Source organism: Mus caroli, unplaced genomic scaffold (genome assembly GCF_978045245.1).
Source record: "Mus caroli unplaced genomic scaffold, Mus_caroli_1 scaffold_14, whole genome shotgun sequence".
NCBI classification, from domain to species: Eukaryota; Metazoa; Chordata; class Mammalia; order Rodentia; family Muridae; genus Mus; species Mus caroli.
In genome coordinates, this window is record NW_028227269.1 from 60,276,848 (window position 1) to 60,293,093 (window position 16,246).

The window sequence follows — 16,246 nt, forward strand, 5'->3', positions numbered from 1 at the left end:
CAATGTGTTTTATTGCCATCCTACAGTTCTGATTCTCTTCTTTCCTTCACTTTTCTTCCTTACTTTTCCTCATTCTTTCTTCTTTCCTTCCTTCTTTCTTCTTATTCTTCTTCCTTTCTTTGTCTCTCTTTTATAAATACTTCAGTGTTATACATACTAACCACATATTGTAGTACAGACATATTCTTAAAAATTTCTTCTTGTTTCAAGAAGAATAATAAAATAAAATTCACTTATTTTCATGTCCAATATTCTATGATTACCTTTCGAGTAGAAGAACATGCCTTTTCATGGATGTTTGATCATCTCCTTCTTATTCCATGCCTTAAGAGTAGTTTCATTAATACAAAAAGTAATTTATAATCCTAGTTTTGGAAGCACATATACTTAAATTGGAACAATACAGAGATTAGTAGGATACCTGATCCAGGAAAATAAGCAAATTCATGAAACATTTCTTATATTTTAGAAATATGGATTATATATAAACATTGACTAATATTCATACATTTTTGTCTTATAAACATTCAGGTTTAATTAATGTATGCTTTACAACACTATTGGGGAAATTGAGGATATTTGTTTACTGTTGGAATATAGATTGATATTTGATTTAAACTTCTCTTTTTTGTTTCTTTTGATTTGGTTTGGTCTGGTATAGTTTGGTTTGATATTTTGAGAAAGAACCTCTTTTGTGTAGCTTTGGCTGTCCTAAAACTAGCTCTGTAGACTTTGCAGGCCTCAAACTCACAGAGATGTTCCTACCTCTGCTGCCTAAGTACTGGTATTAAAGGGATGTGCCATTACCACCACCACCCCACTTGATAAAAAGTGCTTGGGGTTGAAGAGATGCTCAAAGTTTAAGAGCATCAGCTGTTCTTCTAAAGAACCCGGATTCAACTCCATGCGCACATGTGGTAACTCACATCTGTCCTGTAACTCCAGTTCCAGGCGATATGACATCCTCACACATATGTACATCAAGGAAAACACAAATCATATAATTTTTTTCTTAATGCCCACATAGAGGCAAAGAATTGGGACCAGTTAAAGTTCAGTTAAAGTCCAACCTGGACTATATATCAAATACCTTAGAGAAATATTATATATGATTTTTTAAAATGTAAAATCCCATTTTGTCCCATCTAGATTCTTAAAATTCCATTAGAAATTAATCAACTATGTAGAAATAAGATTTCATTAAATGATTCTTAAAGAGTTATAGTCAATATTGGGGATTGAGCATTCTCTTTTCTACTCTATATTTTATGAATGTACTCTCTAAATGTTCCTAATTATTCCATGAATGATATTTTAACAGTTGAGTTTTAAGTAGACACAATGATCAAGCAAGTAAATGGCTATACAACCCATCAATGAAAAGCTAAATGGTAATTCTTACATATCCAGTTTTCTAGGAATAGAAAACAAAACATAGAAGTGTTGGGCACTGGGCACCGAGAGAATAAAAGGGGTGGGATTAAACCTGTATCCTGCCAGAATTCCAGTGCTCTTGGCAGGCAGATGCAGAAGGACTGCAGCACGCTCTCCACGTGGCCCCAGGTGGGTGTCTGGCTGTGGGAAGCCTCTGGACCCCAGCTAGGCGGGGAGTGGACAAGGGGTAGACCTAGCAACAGGCATACCAGACACCACTGAACATCGTGGAACAGCTGAGAACAGAATGGGACCCTGGGGGTGGCTTGGACATCCCCAGGGCGGAAGTCAGGAGAGGGCAGGGAGAGAGGAGGTACTGAGTGGTTCCCATGTGGGCAAGACTCCTTGATCTGTCAGTGGCTGGAGTGCAGGAAGGCCTTCTTGCTAGAGGTTAGATGTGGCTTATTAGGGGAAAGCCTATCCCATCTTTCAAGCACAGCAGGCCTTGATGAGCAGAGACAGTCTATGGTTTTAGAGCTTTATTGTAGAAAGGCAAAAAGAAAGAGAAAAGGTAGAAAGAGGGAGAGAGGCCAGCCATTGCCATGTGGAGAGAGGGGGGAAGGGATAGAGAAAGAAGGAGTGCTAGAGAGAAGAGTAAGAAAGGTGAGAGCTTAAAGAGAGTGAGGAGGAGCAAAGCAGCCCCTTTTATAGTGGGCTGAACTGTCTTGTTGTTGCCAGTTAACTATGGGGAGGAGCTTACCCAGCTATACTAAGGTAACTGTGGGGGTGGAGTCTGGCTAGAATGCCAGGAGCTTGGGACATTGTCTGCGTGACTTACAGTCACAAAATTATGAGGTTGGGGGCGCTGTGGTGTCAGTCACCTATCTCTGGGAAAGTGGCTCATTGTTCTGTCCCTTGTAGAGTTTTCTACTGGGTCCCTGGAGAAAGCCTCATTCAACCAAAATAGGCTGCCTTTCATGGCCCCACATAGAGGCATGATGTTTTGTTTTTTAGTATTGCAGGGTATACACACACACATGTATATACACACACAGATGCATACTGATCTATTAGCCCTGAGGTTGCTTCTGTATTGTGTCTACCATGAACAGTGATGCAATAGATATCAGGTTCACATGCTTACTTTACATTTCCTTTACATATATGTGTTGGGGCAGGCCTGCAGCTCTCATGTCCGGGTTCGAGCCTGGGAGGCAGCCTGGAGCTGAAAGAGAAGAGGCAGGACGAGAAATAATGGAACCAAGACAACTAATCTGCTCAAGGTTCTAATGTTTAATGGCGGACATACTTTATAAAGGAGGGGGGAGGCCCATTCCTGCCAGTTCATCCTTGGATCCCAGCTGCAGGTGACCACGTGCAGGATAGGATGTAGTCTCTGGAATAGCTAGGCCAACTCCTGGCAGGTAGCAGCAGCAACATTGGCTGAACAATAGAGTGATCTAGGGAGGCAGGCTCTACCCTAGGTAATCTCCTTAGTGGCAGCAAAGTGGAGGTCTGGTTCAGCCAGCTTCAAGTTAGGGGGAAGGTTGCATATATGCCTAATTTTAGGTATAGAATCATATGCTGGTTCTACGTTAAGATTTTTTTTAAAGAATAGTCTGTGCTCTTTGACTATGGTTATAATATTTTATGTTCCTTCCATCTTGGAACACATCCATGCCAATATTTGTTACTGTTTGATAATAGCTCTTCTTACATGTGTGATGAATGGTGTGCCCTTTCATTTTATATATTTTTCTAATCAATGGAAGAACTAGGGAAGTGCCTTGGAAGTGTCATTCTTTCATCCACACTAAATAGCATGAGAGGTAGCTTTCACACATCTCCTGCTTTTCAGAAGAGAACAGTTGGGGGCTCTTAGATTTATTAGCCTTGTTGCCATCCCCCTGCTGGGACTGAAATCTTATTACCATTAAATCTGACAGCTCTCCTACAGTGATTAGGAAGAGATTTCCGTGGATATGGCTATATCATGTGACTTTGTAGTTTAATGGACTGGATAGGACACCTTTCCCCACTCTGGTACATGATTCAGGACAAGCTTCTTTTCCAGTTACAGGATGCTAGAGGACAAAAAGGCATGCCTGTATTTGAAAGCAGCTATCTTTGTGAAGTTTGACTGGCCCATCATCTAATGATAAAAATCTTCTGCAGAGATAAAAATGTAATAGTTTGTTGAGTATTCTGTCTCTTCGGTTCTAGAATGATTTAATTGGAAACCAGGGCACTTTTTCAGAAAACAAAACAATGTCTCCACCCCTCCCAATGCTAAGCTTCTATGAGTACTGTGTGACAATGCCTGACTTTTATATGAATGCCAAAGTTGGAATTCAATTTCCCATGCACTCAACAGCAAAGACTCCTACCCTTTAAGCCATGTTCACAGCCCTCTCTCTGCATATCTATACCAGATATAGATATCTGCTACCTATATTTTTCCATATTATTCTCTGACTATGAAATTCCATACATAGTTATTTCTTATTTTCAATTATTAAGGAGAGTGAACATACTTGACATAAATTTTGCAAGTATTATATCAAGGAATTCTGTGTGTTGATCACAACCTAATTATTCATTCTTTCATTGTTATAGCAGTTCATATTTCCTTCTCATTTTCAATTTGAACCACATAATAAAATAAAAGTTTAAGCTTAGTGATTTTTTTAACCATTTTACATGCTAGGCTTTATTCCAAATAATTTAATCATTTGTGCTCAGTCCTTCCTTCTACCATATGGGCTCCAGTGTGAACTAGGGATTCAATTAAGGTTGTTGAGTTTGAGAACAAGTGCCTTGACTGAGTGAATTATCTCATTGACATGGATTTGTCTTTATTTTTATATTTTCTTTGTCATAATCTCATAAAATGACCTCAATTTTAGTATATCACTTCTACAAACAAGGGAATTAATTTTATTATATTAATCATGGAGCATTCATCAAATCACTTAACTTCTCTTAATCTTTGACAAGTATGTATTCTGTAAGGTATTTACTCTCATGGAAGACAGGATATGTATATTTGTGTGTAGACTGTGTGTATACATTGTCTGTACACATACATTTATCTATTGGCATAGTCATCTCAGTTTGTGATAACCTAAATTACTGCTGCTGGAGGCTGATAATGTGGAACAACTCATTTCATGACACTGCATTGTTAATGTCAGTGGATAGGGAAGAGATGACAAGGCTTTATCCTCTTATATGCTTTGACATTATCATTTTTCTTGGCCTCTCTCTCTCTCTCTCTCTCTCTCTCTCTCTCTCTCTCTCTCTCTCTCTCCACGATTTTCTGATCCTCTCATTATTTCATGACTTGTGTGTAACTCCAGAGTCCTTTGGGCATGACTCAGCCCTCTAAATTATTTTTTCTTACTCTTATGAAAACATTTTGAAATAAAAAACAAGTGCAAAATGGCTTGAGGTCCCTTGAAAATAGAAAAATTGAGTTCTAAGTGTGAGCTTTTGAACTCTCATATAACTACTTTTGTCTATTCCTGTGGCCGAGATAGTAAAGAGGATGTTTAATATAAACACTCAGAATAAAGAAAATTAGATTCATTGTCGAACAAAGAGCAGAACTTATTTTGGAGTTTTAAATCACCATCTACATTGTAGATGGAATTTTAAATATGTTTTTATGAATGAAACATATTCTAGTGGCAGAGCACATGGAGAATTTCCCAGGGAAAAAAATCTAAATTTCCCTAACATTGCACTAACAAGGGTTTGCATTAAATCTCAGAGTCAGTCATATTTCTTGAACTGAGAGCTGCTGCTCTCAGTCCTGAGGGGAATTTCACTCACAGCTTGATGTCCTCAAATGAACACAGTCAAGTGCACAACAGGCCACCTGATATTTCCTGGCAGAATCAGAAATGTGAAGTTCAAAAGAAGGAAGAGGCTTATTCCACTCCAGTTATTTGGTTAAAGTTCATCTGGAGAAACAGAAGATGCCTCATTCAGTTTAATGTATGCAAATGAAGCCCAGAGAAGATGATGGAAATCAGAGGCAAAGACTTCCTCAAATTCTGCCTCTGAGACTCAAACAGTTTGGTATGAATCATAAAACATTGCCAAAGAAATCAAAGAGGAGTGTGCCAAAGCTGAGAAATGTGGAGCAGCTTTATAATTTGAGATTGAAATTCAGGAAAAAAATGAATAATTTAGGTAAGTATTAGAGACTATTTCTTTCTTCTACATTATTTTTCATTTTCTTTCAGGTTAAAAACAAAAACAAAAATCAAAAAGAAAATGCCCACTACTGTATCTTCTTAACAGATGAATATATGAACATGGGAGATCCTCAGGTGATGTTACATGTAGAACCCTGACCAGACAAACAGAAGAATTGCTATTGGGAAAACAGAAACCCAAATTCAGCATCCCTCAGGAATATCCTTATGGCAGTTCTCTATGCCAGGGAAGGAAATCTTCATTTTTAAGAACTTTTTATTGGTTATTTTATTTATTTGCCTTTCAAATGTTATCCCTTTTCCCACTTTCCCCCCTGAAAACTCCCTTTCCCATCACTCCTCCCCCTGCTTCTTTGAGGGTGTTCTCCCACTCATCTACCCTCTCCTGCCTCACTGCTCTAGCATTCCCCTATGCTGGGGCATCAAACCTTCACAGGACCAAGGACCTCTCCTCCCACTGATGCCACATAAGGCCATCCTAAACTATATATGCAGCTGGATCCATGGGTCCATGTATATTCCTTTGTAGGTGGTTTAGTCCCTGAGAGCTCTAGAGGGTTTTGTTGGTTGAAATTGTTGTTCTTCCTATGGGGTTGCAAACCTCTTCAACTCCTTCAGTCCTTCCCCTAACTCCTCCACTGGGGTTCCCTGTGCTCAGTTCAATGATTGGTTAAAAGAATTCACATCTGTATTGGTAAGGCTCTGGCAGAGCCTCTCCAGAGACATATGTATCAGACTCCTGACAACAAGCACTTCTTGGCATCAGCAATAGTTACTGGCTGCATCTGGGATGGATCCCCGGGTGGGGCAGTCTCTGGATGGCCTTTCCTTCAGTCTCTACTCCACTCTTTGTCCCTGTATTTCATTTAGATGGGAGCAATTCTGAGTTACAATTTTGAGATTTAAAATTTTAAATTCTTTTAGAAATTTAAAATTCTGAGTTAAAATTTTCCCCATCCATCAACCAGGAGCCATGCCTAACCTCTGCATATAATTTCTACAGGTTCTTTCTTCGCTTTGTTGGGTATTTCAGCTAATGTCATCACCACTGGGTCCTGGGAACTTCTAGCTTTTCTGGTGTCTGGGAGTTTCTGTTGGCTACCCCCAAGTTGCCCATCCCCCAAAGAAGATCTGTTTATGGAGAAAACCACTATCTTGTTTGTTAATCTGCTCCCAAAGGTCAAGTACTTCTGACAAGGACTTCTAATTTGCCCTTAATCTGAACAGTTCTTATCAGCTCAAAGCCCCTCATCCTGCTGACTATCCTATAATCATTTTCCATCATTTACCATCTCTGCTAGCACCCCTTTGGCACTTTGATCCTCAATAAATCTTTCTATCTTTTTAGCAACCAAGTGTTCTAATTCAATGGTTTCACTGTTCCCTTACTCACATTTTGTATGAAACCTATGGGTCACACTGGGCACTCACAAAGCACTGTCCTTCCTAACTGTGCTTAACTGATAGATTGATGCTTATCCTTGGCTAGAGTTATGACCTAAGTACTTCCTAGCAACAGTTAATCAAAGATTAGTGTGATTGCTTCAGATGTATTTGCAGATCGATTGTGTTTGTATATGGTCTTTTTTTCAGAGCATCCACCTGTTGGCTTTCAATATTCAGTTAGAAGCTTGAAAAATTGGACCCACGCCCCTCAATTGCTTCCATTTTCTGTAAAACCTTGACCCAATAAGAGTTCAGGGTTGTTTCACCAAACTGCCCTTTGGGTTGGTGGTGAGTCAACCTAAACATACTCCAGTTTATAATAAGGAGACTCTAATGTGATTATATCACAAACAGTTCTTGGTGGTCTTTTGGGGTTTCCAAATGCTTCCTAGCACAACATTTGGCACAACAACTTGGTATCAATACAAACATAACAATCAGTCTCATGGCCAGAAAAACCTCACATTTGATTTCCAAATTCTCATTGATCTCAAAAATTTGGCCAAGTTATAGGCTAGTTGTCTGAGAACCCCTCCTATATTCAGTATTTTGTTGTCTTCCATTCCCCTTACTTTCCCCTGTACCATGCAATATGCACGAGGCTCTCTAGCAAAACCAAAACCTTCTCCCAAACTGATAAGAACTCACAGCCCTTTTCTCCCTTTCGTTTTGACTTTGATTTAGAAAATACAGTCCTTCAACTGAACCTCTTCACCCTAATTCACAGGCTGACACTCTGTGGCCTACTCAACCCTACCTACTAGTTCCCTACAGCCCACTCCACTTCCTTACTTTGACTCTACATCAAAGTCCATCTCTTCATCATCTCTGGCAGTTGACACTTGCTTCCATACAGATGGGCTTCATGCAAAGTTGCCAACCCTAATAACATAATGCCTATATACACCCCCCAATTGATACCTGAGCACTTCAAAGGAGAAAAGTGACCCAGTTCTTTCTCTTTATACATTTCTATCTTCAGCAAATAATTCCTCTACTTTCATGTCCACAGAAAAGAAAAACACCTGGAAATCCACCCAAGCCTATGGAAATTATGTCCAAATAAACAGAATCTTCCTATCATGTGCTAGCTGTGGAACTTTCCTGAGTGGATCCCCTTGTTATTAGAGACTGACACGGAGAATCAGTTCCTTGATAGGGCAGACCAAGATAAAAATGCTTATTTGCCCTCTGCCAGGCTTCCAAAAGGCCTCCCATGTGGAGATTAATTTTGATAAACTGAGGGAGGTCATCCAGAAGCCAGCTGAAAATCCTCCAGTATTCCTTCCTGAATCACAGAGACTTTTGTGCCCTGTACAAAAAGAAAAAGAAAAGAAAAGGAAAGAAAAAAATTAAAGGAAAAATTGGAAAAAAAAGAAAGAAAAAGAAAAAGAAAAAAATCTAGATCCTAATTCTCAAGAGGGAATGGTTGTCTTCAAGTATTTTTCTCCCAGTCAACTCCGGAGAGTAGAAAAGGCTTGAAGTACTAGATGATGGACTTCATGACTCTCAGAGAGTTCTGTTGGAGTGGACATCTAAGGTGTTTAATGGAAAGGAGAAGCAAGAAAATATCTAAGGAAAAACAGGCTTCCATTGACAGACATAAATCCTAGCCTCTGGCTGCAGCCTTGAGGATACCACCAAATTAGATGCAGTACCAATGCTCTCCTCTTGGAGCTTGCTTCAAGAGAGGCAATACTGGCCACTGGGTAAAGACCTGCATCTCAGTCACCTCACTTGCTTTCAGGACTGAGCCCAACTGTAGACAGGGAGAATCATTTGCTCTTCTTTATCTCACCAAGGAAAGTCAGTCCCCCAAGTTCCTTCTCTACAGGAAAATCTCTCATATTTTTTCCTCGAAGCTGACGACAGATATTGTACTAGGACCTCTGCCCTCAATAAAACATCTAGATTACTACAGAGAAACCTAGGATAATTGTCCAGGTAGTGAGTAAATTCTTGTCATATTTCATGGCTTTGGAAGCTACTTGATCTACATTTCCTGCCCATTTTAGTAAAACTTATCCTTTTCAGATTCATGTGATGGGTGTGGAAGTTCCAGCTTAGGGCTACAGGTTTTCTCCTATTTTTCTTTTTGGGTTATCCCTCATTCTTTTGGCATTATGCCTAGTTGCTCAACCACATTATCAGACATGGATAGCACAGCTAAATTACACTTTTTCTTTGCCTTTTATACAATTCCTTCTGGAATTTTTTCTCTTATTTTAGCTTCTGAAGTGCCTCTTTGTTCACTGGGAGACACACAGGTTCACTCTATCCTCTTCTGGACCACCCCATCAACCTAGAGGTATGGGACACCTTCTCTATTTTGCTAGCTCTCCATCATCCCCTCACTGAAATCCTATTCAGGACCCTAGCTCATTATGATCTTTAACAATAGTGCCCTTTGTTTGTTTGGTTGGTTGGTTGGTTGTTGTTGTTGTTGTTGTTTTGTTTTTTGAGACAGGGTTTCTCTAGCCCTGTCTGTCCTGGAACTCACTCTATAGACAAGGCTGGCCTTGAACTCAGAAATCCACCTGCCTCTGCTTCCCAAGTGCTGGGATTAAAGGTGTGAGCCACCACTGCCCGGCTAACAGTGCCTTCTTAATAAAGGTATTCTCAAGCCTTCTGACATCCCTGTTTTGAATGTCCTGAAGCCTGGTGCCTGGATGAAGACATCAGGATCATTAACATGGAAGTCCTTTGTATCCACTCAGTGGTGCCTAACTCTTGCACTCTCCTCTCTGTGGTTTTCCTCCCTGCTTCTCATTTTACCATTCTTCACCATTCCCTTACACCCAAATTCATACAATCTCTGCATTCATCTGGGAGGACTCTGACACTGGAACAGTGTCTCTGCTTCATTGCACTGCCCTGCATCAGGCATACACCGTAGCTTCATTCCTCTGGCTATTTTCTGCCCATGGCCTCCTTTCTCTTCACCTGTCTCCTAGTTGCTTAACTGATTACACAGCAGACATTCTACCACACAACCTATCACTCCTGCTGTCAGAACAACATGTTGCTTATGTTCTTAATTTTATAGGAACAAAGTCAAAGGATAAAAATTTTCTCCTTCCAAATGTTAAACATCAAGGTTCTGCCCTTCATATCAAGAGTCAAAGCTTTATGCTATCCCCTAACTCTATGAACATACCCTCAAATAAAGATAGTGCAGATGGTCCCTCACACTCCCAACCACTAAAGAAGAGATTCTCTCCTTCCTTGGCTTTTCAAGTTATCTCAAAACCTGTATTTACAGGGGATGGGGGATGATATGGGGGACTTTTGGGATAGCATTGGAAATGAAAATGAGGAAAATACCTAATAAAAAATATTAAAAAAGAAGAAAACTGTATTTACAACTTTGATCTTCTTAATTAACCCTCAATAAAGCAAATAAGGCCCTGTAACTGATTCTCTCAATTTTACTAAGCCTGCCAAGCCTACTATCTGTCATCTCTGACAGGCACTCTCACAGGCTCCTGGTCTGGCTCTCTTAGACCAACTCTTTATCCTATATCCTATTGAAAACTGGGGAATAAACTATGAGGGTTTGGGAACAAATAAGAGAATACACCTTTGCTGTGGTCCCTTGTTGCTTATCTTTTAAAAAAGCTAGTTATATCAGTTATTAGATGGTATTATTGCTAAGCAACAGCTTCCCTATTAGCCCAGGAAGCCTCTAATCTTGCTTTGGCCTCTCTTTGTCTGTCTCTGTCTCTGTTTCTGTCTCTGTCTCTCTGTCTCTGTCTCTCTCCTACTTACCCTCTCTCTTTCTATACCTACACAAGGATCACATATCACAAAAGAATTTCTGTATCTGTTTATACTGTTTTGATAAACAATAATATTCTTATTGGGGACCAGATGTGCTTCTGAATCCTTTTTTCTCCCTCATGGTGTCCAAACACTGAACACCAGCCTGGGAGGATGAAGGAGCTTCAAGAACTGATGGGGTCTGTAGGATCCCAGTCTTGATGAGAGAAAGTGGGATGAGAGGAAGGCTTTTCAAAGGAAGGCCTTCACCAAGGATTTTAGTGTTACAACTCTTTCAGACACTCCTCAAAAATAAATAAATAAATAAATAAATAAATAAATAAATAACCTCCTAGATGATCTTCAGTGAAACAACTGGTATAAATACACTTTATTCAGGGTGAATAAAGGCTGTATTTGAACTTTGGATGGTAGGAAGGAGCTTTCAGGGTGAATGAAAACCATTGGCTAGGATTTAAACTTCTGTGAGTACCTCATTTGTATGGAGAAGAACTCCAATTATTTGCTGACAGGGTTCTTATTCGGAAAGAGTAAGTTGAATGTGGAGGTTTGCAAAGACTATGTGACATTCCTCTGGCAAAAGATTGGGAGATTGGTCTCTCTACATCAGGCAGAGAAGAGGAAGCCCCTCTAAGAAAGGGGAGCATTCCAGTTTTCACTGAGCTCAGAGGAGCTATCTGGATATGGTAGACATTAAGTAGAGAGGTACAATACTCTTTCTGGTCATGATTAGGAGCCTTCATGGCTGCTATGTTTAACCATGAACAAACTGGATCATAATATGTACCAAAATCAGTAGATTTCCACCCATTTTGGCAGATAGCATCAATAACTCTGTCTGGACACTACAATGACTCCAAAACCAGCTTGCCTACCTAACCTTGATGGTCTGAAAAACCTAGAAAGTCCTAGACTTTCTAACTACTGTAAAGAGTGGGCAGCAGCACCTGCTTCTTCATCAATGAAAGATTATCATACTATATGAGCCAGATTAGCTAGCAAAGGAAAGATTAAAAACTTTTACAAACTGTTTTAGAACCTACAGCCTCTATGGCGGACTGCAATCTGAGAACCTCGCTATGCTCCTCCCTAGGCCCTGGCTTATACTTCTTGAGCCACTTTTATCTATGTGTATAAAAATGATTGTTCTTTGTCTTGAAGGAATGAATGATTCCTTCAAGAGAGAATTACAGAAATAACCCCGTGATCAGTAACTAGATGTTTCTTCTGGAATTTCCTCAGGTCTTCTACCATTGGTTGTTAGCTTGAACCTCTGCTTTGGACCAACATTCCAGACCCCTCTTTTTTTAATCCTCTCATCAGCAGGAAGTTTGCATAGGACTATTGTTGTCCTTTGTCATTCACAAAAGCCTAAAACATTAGGTTCAAAATGGCAGTGCTGTCAACAGTGTCTTAAGCAGAAGGACACTGACTGGGTAAACAGAGGACAGTTATTGGGCAAGCAGAAACATAGCTTAAGCTTTTCTTAGAAATCTTGTAAGGCAAGTTTATGTTGACCAGGAAAAACATTACTTCCCTTAATTCACCAAATGTCAACTATTTTGAGCAAGCACATGAAGGCCCAGGTTAGTTTTAACAGCCGGTAACAGCTCAAAGTCTCTACTCTGCTAGTTATCATATAAATCCACTAGCTTTTCTACCATTTTGCTTCTTTTTACTCTACAAAAGATAACATTGGCAGCTCAATTCCCAATAAGCCTTTTCTTCTACCCACAGAATGGTCTACTTAGGTAGTTTTACTATGTCCTCATTTACACAAAGAATAATCACTATCCTTGACATTATTTGTCTAAAATTTTGTCTTTTTATCCAGTAGATTTTGTTTACATTTTTATTGAATTTTAAGTAGTAAAATAAGAAATCAAGTTTTGAAACTAAAACGTATATATTTAACTTGCTATTATGCTCTTATAAGCATAATACACTTATTATTTATGTATTTCACTTTTTAATGAGTCTTTAAACTTTTCTTTTTACTATGTGGTGTGCATTTACGTTTCTTCTGCCATCTCTTTTCCTTCCTTCCTTTCTTCCTTCCTTCCTTTCTTTCTTTCTTTCTTTCTTTCTTTCTTTCTTTCTTTCTTTCTTTCTTTCTTTCTTTCTTTCTTTCTTCTTTTACTTCTTTCTTTTTACTTTTTTCAGAGGGTTTATGTTGACTAGGTTGGTCTCAAGATCACTGTTGATAGATGAGAATGAGTCTGATTTAATCCAGTTGAATATATAAAGCACCTGGCCAAGAATCCCCACCACTCTGTGAAAGACAGATCCACCTTAATCATGTAGAAGAGATAGGAGGAATAACTCTCCCTTTAATTACCTAAGGTACATTTCCTCCCCAAAACTCTTGGCCCCTAATATACTCTCTTTGACCTCCTGGAAGCTTTGTTGGGTATGCCCAGATTTCTGACTTATAACTTAGAAAGCCATAACTTCTCCCCTTTTTTCTCTTAGTCTTTATTTTAGTGCTGGCTAGAGGCTAAGGATGTTTTTCTCTGGTCCTTTGGGTTTCTTTACTGTACTGGCCATTTTTATGTCACCATGATACAAGATATGGTCCAGCTGCAATGCATGTGTAAGAATAAGCTGAATAAGTCTCTTCCTCACCATCTTTTTGGTCATGTTGTTTTATTGTAGCAATAGAAACTTAACTAACACAAGTTGATACAGGGATTGTGGTATATTGCTGTTACAGACCTGAATATGTTTGGGGAGAAGATTGTGGAAGGACTTTGGATCGTTGGGCTAGAAAGGCCATTGAGTATCAAAAGCTCAGGGAAATGTTCTTTAGATTTGAAGATAAGAATGTTGAGAGAAGTATAGAAGATGAAGGCCTGACTTTGAAGTTTCAGATGGAAATTTCAAGACTCTATCTAGGCCATTTGCTATTTTGAGTTAAGAATCTGTCCTTTTGGTCAGCTGGGTCTGAAGAATCAGCCAGAATGAAAAGATTAAAAAGAGTCCAGGACTACTGAAGTAAAACTTTTCCATTACTTGGACCATTGATGCTGGTTAGCTGAAGCTAAAAATTAGCTCTGATTAAAAAGAGAATGAGGTGAGATCTACTGGAAAGTGTTTCTCAAATGCACAGAGAAGCCATGTTACAGGGCTGGCCAAGGCTGAGACGTGTGTTGGCAGACAGACATGGTAAAGTGAGAGTTATCCAGTTGGTACTAGTGTTGACATCTGAAGGGGACATGGAATGCAGCTGAGGCTTGACACAGTGAAATGCCAGAAGAGGCCATTGATGAAGGCTTGGCTTCAATGGTAATTGAAGGCCCAGGATTGAAGGGGCCATGGAAAGAAGTTGAGGCTTCACACCTTGAAGAGAGCTTATGAGAGGCTATTGCTGAAAGCATAGCCCATTTTCTATAAGGGGTATCCTCATTTGGAGATATCAATACCATTGGATGAGCACCAAGAAGAGCTGCAACAGTGGAGTGGAGCAAGATGAACACTAGTAGACAAACTGCATGTGCTACAGAGAGCAGGGCTGGAGAAGTGACTCAAGCCTTTTGGAGGATTTCAGAAGATCATAAGTGGATCCCAGACATTTGACAGTTGGAGTTTGGTTTTGCTTTGATTTGGTTGTGACTATGTCCTAATTTTTCTCTTTTGAAGCAAGAAAGTTTTTGATTTACTTTTTATTTTACTGAAGCCCACAGTTGAGAGACTTTGAAATATAAAAGAGTATGGGTTTTAAAAGAGATTAGCTATTTTAAAGGGACTAAGATTTTAATGTGTTTCAATTTGTAAAGACTGTGGGACTTTATTTAAGACCGTTGGACTTTAAAGTTATATTTTAAATGTAAGATCTTGGGGATGAATAAAAATTGAAGGTTTTGGCTTTAATGGTGATGTGTTTGTATGTCAAATTGACAAGGGGTCAGTTGTACTGGCTAGTTTTTTTTTTTTTTTTATCTTTTGACTCAAGCTAGACTCATCAGAGAGGTAGGATCTACAATTGAGAAAACATGTCTATACAATCCAGCTCTAAGGTATTTGATTAATTATTGACCAATGAAAAATAGCCTCGCCCATTGTGAGTGGTGCTATCCTTGGGCTGATAGTCCTAGATTTTATAAGAAGGCAAGCTGGTTAACCCATGTGAAATAAGCCAGTAAGTAGCACTCTTCCATGGCCTCTTCAACAGCTCCTGCATCCAGGTCCTGTTCAGACTTCCTTTGGCAATGAACAGCAGTGTGAAAGTGTAAGCTCAATAACCTCTTCCCTCCCCAGTTTCCAATAGAAACCCTAAGACATTAACGCCTTTTCTGCTTATCTACCATGGCCTCACCAACACTTCAGCTTAACTCAAATGGCAGGGATTGTTTTCTCTTTTTTTCTCTACTCTCAGTTTATAATGCAGTGCTCTGTGGTGTGTGTGTGTGTGTGTGTGTGTGTGTGTGTGTGTGTGTGTTTTCCAGCTTCCTGTTCAGTCTGCTTGTAAATTGTCTTTTTAACAAGACAGAGAACTCCCAGAGGAACCTCAATTTCTCTGTTTACATGATGTGATTCTGCTGGGACAACCTAAAATTTATGCTTCTTAGTGCTAGCATTATAAGAGTGCACTGCTGCACTCAGGTTACACATGGCTGGGTGTGAAACCCAGGCCTTTGTGCATTATAGGCAAGTATTCTACCAATTGAGTTACATCCACAGCTTCATCCACTCTGTGATGGAGATTTAATAATACTCTTCTGTAGGCCTTAGAATTTAAAGCAAAGATGCCAAATCATCAACTAATGATTTGGCAAACTTTGATTTTTAAGAAGATAATGCATTTATCTTTAAAAATAATTCATATTTTAAATTAATTGAAGTTTTATTCATTAGATGTCCTGTGCCATGAAACTAGAAGTTTATATGAAAGATAATTGAAATAGAAAATTCTGTGTATAGTATATCTTTCGGGTATGGGGATATACAGTGGTCTCCATCATGGCCAGCTTTAGAATCAATTTGTTGTTTCTCCAGTGACACCCAAAAATATAAAATATATAATTGCACATCCTTAGAATTTAAAATACAATATAAAAGTGGACAAGCATGTCAACTTTTAGACGATCTTAGAACTTTATGCTTCAAAATTAATTTTATTATCTCATTCTCCTAATGCTTTCCCCTAAGTGACAAATACAAGATCCAGACTTAGTATTTTTTCCTAAAATCTTCTTTATTTTTTCCCTAATTTGTTTATAAAACTTTAGTTTGAAAATCTTTTGTTATATGATTATGACATCCTTTCAACACTTTCCAGGTTTTATGGCTATTATAGCTTAGTTTTTATAAACATTTTTTTCTTAGAAAAATTTAATTTTTCTTATTCTTGATAATGTGTTTCTTCTTTTTATTTTTGTAATCAGCACACTTTTTGCTTAAAGATGTTTAAATTGTACTGTGAG

At 38.9% G+C, this 16,246-nt stretch overlaps 1 non-coding gene across 1 annotated transcript; it reads left to right on the forward strand.

Moving 5' to 3' along the window:
• The first annotated feature begins 362 nt into the window (after nucleotides 1-362).
• Nucleotides 363-466, forward strand: LOC115032928 (U6 spliceosomal RNA). Its single transcript, XR_015045314.1, has one exon. It is a non-coding gene; the product is annotated as a U6 spliceosomal RNA (small nuclear RNA).
• The last annotated feature ends 15,780 nt before the right edge of the window (nucleotides 467-16,246 follow it).